This window comes from Ursus americanus, chromosome 19 (assembly GCF_024610735.1).
Source record: "Ursus americanus isolate L20-20 chromosome 19, mUrsAme1.1.p, whole genome shotgun sequence".
In the NCBI taxonomy this organism is placed as follows: domain Eukaryota; kingdom Metazoa; phylum Chordata; class Mammalia; order Carnivora; family Ursidae; genus Ursus; species Ursus americanus.
The window spans coordinates 25,246,280-25,254,686 of record NC_142145.1 but is presented as its reverse complement, the minus strand read 5'-3'; the positions used below and the strand labels follow the sequence as shown (position 1 = coordinate 25,254,686).

Below are 8,407 nucleotides of genomic sequence, written 5' to 3'. Positions count from 1 at the left end.
GAGGAGAGAAACGACAGGGGACCGTTGTCCTCAGGTCGAGCCCACTGACTGCAGTGACTTCTGTCACCTTTCCGTGCTCCTGCATCCAGGCAACTCTCCCATTTGGGAGACCCCTCCAATGAGGGAGCAGAAGCTCAGAGGGCCAGGAACCCCCTTTCCCGTCTCTTGGCAGCTGGAGTGGGAGACCGGTGCTGTAGCTTTGGCTCTTTGGACGCTCCTGCCTGGGACTTTGCACCTGGAGACAGTGGTGCCCAGGGGAGGTGATGGCATCCCAGGATGCTGGTGGGGATGCTGTCCTGCCTCTTCTGGTTTCTGCCTGTTTTCTGGGGCTGGCTCTCCAATTTCCCATCCGTCCTCTGAGCCGCAATATCCTTTCAGCAAATCTGTTTTCGGCTTCATTGTTGGTCTTCCGTGGCTCGTAAGCAAGCACCTTGCCTGCTGCACTCAAAGGAGAATGAAGAGCCTACCCAAGTCCTGGCATTCGTGCTTTTGTTGGCCCACTGTTCTGCTCACACCGATCTCACCATGAAGATGAGAGAGGTACTTGTCTTTGATGTCCAAATAAAATAAAGTTGGAGGCTATCGTTACAATTCACCAGGGCCTACAGCCTTACCCCAAGGAGAGAAATTTTAAAGGGCAGCACATCTCAGTGTCCAGCTGGTCACCCAGTGGAGCCTGCAGAAACTTACGTGGGAGGCCCAAGCACCCCGCTTCTGTCATCTGCCCCCATTCATGGGGCGGCCCACGTTGGGACTCAGGACTACTCACCTCATTGGGGAGACCCACCTGCAGGCCGGGGAATATTTAGTGCAGCTGCATATGAAGTGAGGGAGGGGCTTAAGCCTCTGGAGGAGCCAGACCAGTAGCTAGAGGGTATGTGAGGCCCCGGGGCACAGGATGGCCTGTGACTGGTAGGGGCTAAGTGCTCGTGTCTTCCTCAAAATCATATGTTGAAACCCCACCCCCGTGGGTTGCTACAAGGAGCTGCAGCCTTTGGGAGGTGAGTAGGATGAGATGGGGCCTCAGGATGGGATTAGTGTTGTTGGAAGAGCCACACGGAAGCTTGCTTCCACTCCCTGCTTTTCGTCCTGTGAGGACACAGCAAGGAGATGGTCTCTACATCACGGAAGAGCCCTACTGTGCGGGCACCCTGACCTCAGACCTCCTACTTCCAGAACCAACCATGAGGCACAAATTCCTGTGGTTTACAAGCCACCCAGTGTGTGACACTTTGTTACAGAGAGTCACTGTTCCTGTCCCCCTACAGGAGCCTGAGCGGAGGGTAGCATAGGAAGGAGTGCAGCGATGGGAGACAGACGGATGTTTTGCTGTTGGTTTGGGCTGGCCTGTTTACATAACGGAAAATGAGACTTTTCTTACATCTGAATGTGACCAGAAAATGTACAGGATCCTCTCGAAATGTGGAGTCGGGGAAGGGAGACACCCAGCAGAGTGGGGTGAAGGGCTAGGGTGGGGGAAGCCCCTTCTTGCTGGCACGTTACTGCGTCCAGCACCCTCCGCAAAATGCAGGTGACTTCACGGGAAGTCACAGTGCAGACAGACTTCCACACACATGCCCTTCCTTCATAGACCTCTGGGACCACCACAGCTTTAACCCTGGTCTTTCCCCAACACTCGCAGGGCCTGGGTGAGGAGACTAGTAGAGGTTCCCATGTCGTATGTCGAAACATATAAATCAAGCTAACATTGTTAAATAAACTATGTTCTAGTCTCCTATCTTGAAGAGCATACCTTCAGAAAGACTAGAAAGCTGGATTCACTAGATGCTCCGGTTCCTTGGGGTTCTGGTGGGGCAGAGCGGGTCTACCAGCCCACAGCCATGCCCCCTCCTCCACCCCCACCACCCCCTGCTGCTCCATCCCCAATGCGGAGAGGTCTCACTTGTGAACACCCCAATCTACAGGTCTAAGTTCCGTCCATCCTCCCCAACAAACAGCCACCCCTGGCCATCCCCCCGCTTAGGGGGAGGGACTCCTGCAGCAACCCGCCCTCAGAAAATCCTGGGGAAAGGTCTGGGTCCCAGGCGCTCTGAGCATGCGCTGTCTAGAAAGGGCACAGTCTCCTCAGAATCCAGGCTCTTGGCGAGCCAGGGCCAGGGCCTGGTTGCCAGGCCAAAGCACTGTACTGACAACACTTCTCATCTGTCCCAGTCCAATTTTTAGGCTCCAATTCTGAAATCACGACTCCTTTCCTGGCATGTGGGACAGGCTCAGCCGCCTCTGCTTGCCTCCCTACCCAGCATGGGTGCAGTGGCCGCTGTCAGCCCCAGAGTGGGCCCTGTTGTGACCCAGCGTGAGGGCAGGGGGACGGAGGGAGGTTGGACTGTTACTGAGCAGCATCTGGAGAGGGGGCCCAGCCACATGTCATCAAAGTTCTGCAGCTGAGTGGGTCTCCTTGGCTGTCTTCAACCAGCTTCACGTGCCAGGCAAACCCTGAGAAATTACCAGCTCCACATTCTCATTTAAAAAGAGGACGTCCTTGTCATTTGCTTCTGCCAGCTTTCCCGCAGGAACTGGCAACGGATAAACCCCCATCATCGGATTATCCAAAACGACAACGCAGATAAACATGGGGTAAGTGATGTGGGCTGACCCCTTCCTCCCTCCCCCTCTCCCCTTCTTCCCTTCCTTTCCCACTGGAGGAAGAAAAGCAAAACAAAAGGAACAAGGTACGTAACATAAGGAAGCGTAATTATCTTCCATGTTACCGAGGGAGCAGAGAGGAAGGAAGCCAGGAGACCCACGGTGACTGAGCACCTACTAAGTGGCCGGTGGGGCTGGCGCAGCATGAGCCTTCTCCAGCCCGGTGAGAGCCCTCTGAGGGCGTGTCAGCGCGTCCTCTCTGCTGCGCGGGGCAGGGGTGCTCCGTAATGTGGGGACTCCAGTGCAGACAGCAGCCCCGGGTCAGTGTGCCAGCCTCCCAGGGCAGAGGTCGGGATGGATGCAGACTGGAGGGGAGACTTCGCGATCCTTGGCGGCCGCTAGCAGCTCCGTCTGGAGGAGGCAGGCAGGTGGTCGAGCCCCTGTATGGTGGACACTGGCACATTTTGCTCCATTCTTTCTGGCTAGGCCACCCCCCTCCTCTCCCAACTGCTATCCCCCGCCCCCCATCCCACAAAGGCCACCTCCATGGGTAATCCCAGCCATTAGGACATGGAAATGCATTTGCGCACTGCAGAATGCCATTCCTACAGGACTGATGTTGAAATGGCAAAATAAAAAGCCATTTTCATGAAAACACACACTGGGGCTCTGCCGTGCCTATTAAATTAGAAAAGCCCATTTTGAGGAGGGAGGCTGAGCACCGGGCTGAATGTCACTGGCAGAGGAATGTGGGTTCAAGTTCTGGGTCCCTGTAGGGAGGAAGAGAGGGGACGAAGAGGACCCAGGCCACCGAAGCTCGCTAGCTGGGATGGCAGACGAGTGTGTCTCACAGGCGCGGGGTGGGGACACTCCGAATGAGGATTCCGCAGAGCTGCTGGGTGCTGAGGCGTCAGGTGGGGAACAGTCAGCATGAGCTTTGTCGAAACTGACTTCTGTCCGGAGGGTCCTCGGCTCATTCTGGGCCTCAGCTTCTGAGCAGACCATATGGGGCGGTGGCCAGGAGTCAGCACGTCTGGGCTCTAGTCCTGGCTCAGCCAGAGCTCCCAGGCCTGCTGCCTGGTCCTCACGGTTTGGCCACTTTGGGCTTCGGGCCCGCCCCCATCTGCAGAACACTGCTTGGCTATGGGATCTGTTTTGAGGCCACCCCGCATTATCAGAACTCTTCTTCTGTTTGGAGAATTCGCATCACGAATCCTTCCTTCTCAAGGCAGAAGGCAGGGGCTGACTTTCCCGGCAGCCTGCATTGAGGCTGAGGCCTTGAACTCTAGCAGTCAGAGGCACCCGCGCCAGACGTCCCGAGGCAGAGAGCAAGGTGAGGAAGGCCAGATGTGTGGGATCTGTTTTTTCTGGGAGAATGGTGGTGGAGAGTGGGCCACAGGGGGAGCTCCGGTGTCTTGGGGCTGGCATCTGTCAGGGGGAGCCGTGGGGTCTCAGCCTAGTATTAGCAGCGACCCAATCTCGGTGGGAGCAATGTGGCACAGGGTGGCTTGGAGTTGTTCCTGGCTTCCTGGACTCCAGGCCATGGACTTGGTGCAAATTTGACAGGGGCACCCCTTCTGTACACTTTACTGCCACCTGCTGGAAAATGGCAATGATATACAAATCTAGTGTCTCTTAAAACAAATACATCTGTCTAGGGTGTGAATAGTGCCTCTTCAAAAGTGGCGGTATTGTGCAGTACGCAACCTGCACAACTGATCTTGGGAACTTTGCAAGCCTGACTCTTCGGCCGTGGTGGAGATTCTGCCAGAGACATTTCCTTTAATAAAGGCCTTTTCTACTTAAGCTGTCTGGATAGGGGTTCTGGTGTTTGCCTAAGAATCTCAACTGATACAGATAGGGATAAGGATATGTGCCTCCTAGGGCTAAAACCCAGTTGACCAATGGATGTTAAGAGTCCTCTGAGAAAACATAAAGCATTTCATGTTACTCAGAGGGTTTGTGCTTAATGTATTAATTTTTAAATGGAACACGGGAAAGGGTCTGATTCACTCCATCTTCCTTCCTTCTTCCAGAAACCTCTTTGTTTATTCTTTTGCATTTGTTGCCAGGGTCAAAGTTCATGGTTAAACAAGAATCACCAGGATAAAAATGAGAGAGTGCTTTATAAATAATCCAGCAGGGAGGCTTGTGGGGAAAGCGGCCTTGCTGGGTCTTGTCCAGGCACTGCCATGTCTCCTGTTGTTACAAGGAGGGATGACATCAGCCTGTGTACCATTCGTCTGATGAGTGTGTGTGTGTGTGTGTGTGTGTGCACGGGTGCATGTCCGGCTGCAGATGAAGTGATCAGTTTCCAGGCTTTCCAGGATTGTCCAGATCTGAGATGTTTTGTCCTTATTTGTCAGTCCATTTCGGGGCTCAGAGTTTTTCGTTTAGGCCGTGTGGGCTCGGTTCCTCGAGGTCACAACAGCCCCTGCCCAGGATGTGGTAAGGAGGGAAGAATGAGCGAAGCCTCCCCAGGGAATCCTCTCCCCATCAATTGCTGGAAATGCATGTTTGACTCAGTTCTCAGTGCTTCAAAGCTGAAAGGAGGGAAAGAGGCTATTTGCTGGCTTCCGGCATCCCTGTCCACTCCTGCACCCCTCAGCAGGGTCGGGGAGCAGTGGGGGCGGTGGGAGGTCCAGGCAGACTGGTAACGGCCCACTGGGGTGATTTCCAGGCTGTCCATCCAAATCAGCCACCCTTGTTGGCTGCTTGAGGCCTGGTGCAGCTTTGCTCTGGGGCCTTCCTTTCCACCCTGAACGAGGAGCAGGGGTCTGCAAAGGCCGGGAGAGGGAGCTTGTGAGTCATGTTCACCCTCTGTGGCTCCTATGAGGGTGTAAACAGAGGGAGGCAAGAGAAGACAGAGTGGCCACATCCTGAAGGACTGTTGGGGTAGGAAGGGGCACCAGGAGAAGGGGGGAGGGTGACACGGGGAGGGGTGTTGGGAAGGAGGCCACTGGACGTAAACATCTTTGATTCCAGAATTTGTCCCAGGTCCCTGGAGGGGCCTCTGACCCTTTGCGTACAGGTGGTATTTTCCCTCCTATAGGACCCCTGACCCTCCACTCCTGGACAGTGAGACTTTTCTGATGAGGGAGCCTGAGGCTATGAGGCCCTGTTCTTTCTCTTTCCCTTATGAAGCCCTCACTTCATTTGGCTTTCAGAAGGGAAAGTGCATACGGGGGAACACACAGTTGTGCCTGTTTCTGGAAACGCCCGCCTGTCCCCTCTGCAGTAAGCTTAGAAGGCCCTCAGGGAGGAAGAGCTGGCAAGGTCCCAGGACAGGAGGAACGGGGTCTGGGAAGAGGTCTGCCAGGACACGCCTGGGCCCCTGCAGCCCCATAAGTGGAGACCTTTGTTCTGTAAGGGCAGGCCCTGGGGGCAGAGAAAGGCCTAAGGTGAGAACAGTCTTAATTCTTCTTGGTTCATTACTCTTCTGTCACATAATCAGGGTCTCAAAATAAGTCAGGGCCTTTTCTACACAGAGTCCTGTTGCTCTGGCCCCAAGTTGCTGTAGGTCACAGGACAAGGGGTGGGGGTGGGGGGAGGGCAGGTGGCCCTGGGCCACCAAGCCGGGTTTGTGAACTTGTCCGAGCTCATCCTTTTCACTTTGCCACCCCCTCCCCGGCACAGTCCTCGTTCCACAGTCCCATGAGGATATACGTTCACCCTTTCACAAGCCAGATGGAGAGGACCCAACCGACAGACCTCCTTCTGTATAGGACTCTCATCTCTGGCATTCCCCAAATGGCTGTCTGGAACCCGTCCACTGACTGAGAGCTCACTGCCTCACAAGGGACCTCGCTCCTCTTTAGGATAACTGTGGGTGTTAGAAGCTACCTGCCTTTGCCCGGACACCCAGCTACCTCCTGGAATCTCTCTTCTATGGGTTTGAGTTGGCCAGACTTTTGGTAAAATCCTCCCTCTACCTGACAGAGCTTTAGAAGTTCCAAGGTCTGTTCTCATGTAACCCTTGGGCCTTGCTCTCCAGGTTCATGGCTCTCTGTCCTCAGTGGCCTCGTTCTCCAACCTTTCCCTCCCCCCCAACTGTGCTGGAGGTTCCTTTGCTGTCAGCACCCCAACTCCCTTAGCACCTTGGGGCCTGAGGGAGCGGGCCACGCCTGGCAGGGCTCCATGGAGTATTCACCTGGCCGGGACTAGCGGAGATTTTACTCACATGAGTGTAGGAGCCCCCGGGGGTCAAGGTGTATTGGACCCATTCCCTACCCCTTCTTCTTGTTCACCTACAGCCTTCAGTGGACAGCGACGCCCGGACTGAGGACCCAGTGAGCCGAGGGTGCCTGAGCTGAGTGAAATCTCGGTGAGTACCTGGCCTCGTGTTTCTTGCATTGGGCTGTGCTGACCCCCCAAGCCTTCAGCCATGAGCGTGGGCCTCTCATAGCTTCAGGGTAGCTGCGGAAACTAGAAGATTCTGGGGGCGGAGGGGAAAGACAAGTAACGTAACTGGCAAGTAGTTCAAGATGATATTTTTATATTAAGACAACCGCATCTACATTATGTGATAGAATGTAGATGCATGAATTTCAAAGCCACAACCCACGAATTTTACACTATGGGAAGTTTGCCTCAGGCATTCCCCAACTGACTGACCCCCACTGCTGAACGGCGTTTGAGTGGAAAACTTGGAGATGCTCTGGTGTCCTTATTCCCCTTTGGATTTAGAGGTGAGGAACATGAGGACCAGAGTAGGGAAGTGGTTAGCCTGAGGACGCACAGCGCGGAGGAGTCTGCAGACCTACATTTGTTCTTTCCTCTGTGCGGAGAAATGCTGCTGGGGTTTATAAGAATGCTGACCACGGCAAGAAAGGGGATTGTAAACAGAAAAGGGGTTCTGGGGAACCCTGGTTTATCCAGAAAACACAGCTCAAAGAACAGTTTTACTCAGAGAGTCTGTGCTCTGGGCTCTGAGTGGAGTTGACCCCGTTCCACAGCAATCCTTACCTCTTTCAGGATCTCGTGTTCCCTGGTTGGGAAAGAGGCTCGGGTGAGAAGGGAAGGGGAGTCCGGCACCAGTGCCAGGAAATGAGAGGAAGAAGGCGAGGGCACATCTAGACCAGCGGGAGGCGCCGTGGATTCCACGGTGGGTAATTCCTAGGACTGTTGGTGTTAAAACAGTCAGCAACCCTGCAACCTGCCCTGCTAGCACACCACAGGCTGTCCCTGCGTGAGCGTGCGCACGCACACACACAAACACACACGCATTTTGAGCTTAGGCTCGCGGAGGCCCAAAAGCTTATCATCACACAGTGCCTCACACAACTGAAAGGTAGGAGACGCTGAGGAGTTAGACTCTGGCCTCCCCACCAGGAACCACCCCTGACACCTGAAATGAGCACTGGAACGAGGACGTCATCCCGAACCAGGAAACTGAATAAGCATAGCTTTCCGCTCCTCACGACACTGTCCTTCAAGGGACTAGTTAAGGGTCAAAGATTTGTGTTTTTCGCAAAGATGTCTTTGAAATTATCATAAGCCCGTGACACCCCGTTGTCAAATCCTTTTGGCAGTGAACAGCTAGCCATTGACTTGTTGCTGGTCACCTCTCACAGAAGTGCAACTCTCAATAATTTAATCAAGTCAATTAATACTGTTTAATAAATAGGCCAGAAAATTAGCTGAGAGTTTTTTTCGGCGGGGTGCGGCGTGCGACCGAAGTTACGAAGATTGTCCTTTAAATCACTAAGGCAAACTCTGTTGTGTCATTTTACATAAAGCAATCACATAAAAAAAAAGTTATAAATAGGAAAAATTCCAAAGTTTTCCCACAGACAGGGAAATT

General features: G+C 53.9%; 1 long non-coding RNA gene across 1 annotated transcript; it reads left to right on the top strand.

Moving 5' to 3' along the window:
* Positions 1–2,448: 2,448 nt before the first annotated feature.
* Positions 2,449–8,108, top strand: LOC123787515 (uncharacterized). Its single transcript, XR_006778262.2, has 3 exons — positions 2,449–2,595; positions 6,858–6,928; positions 7,579–8,108. It is a non-coding gene; the product is annotated as an uncharacterized LOC123787515 (long non-coding RNA).
* The last annotated feature ends 299 nt before the right edge of the window (positions 8,109–8,407 follow it).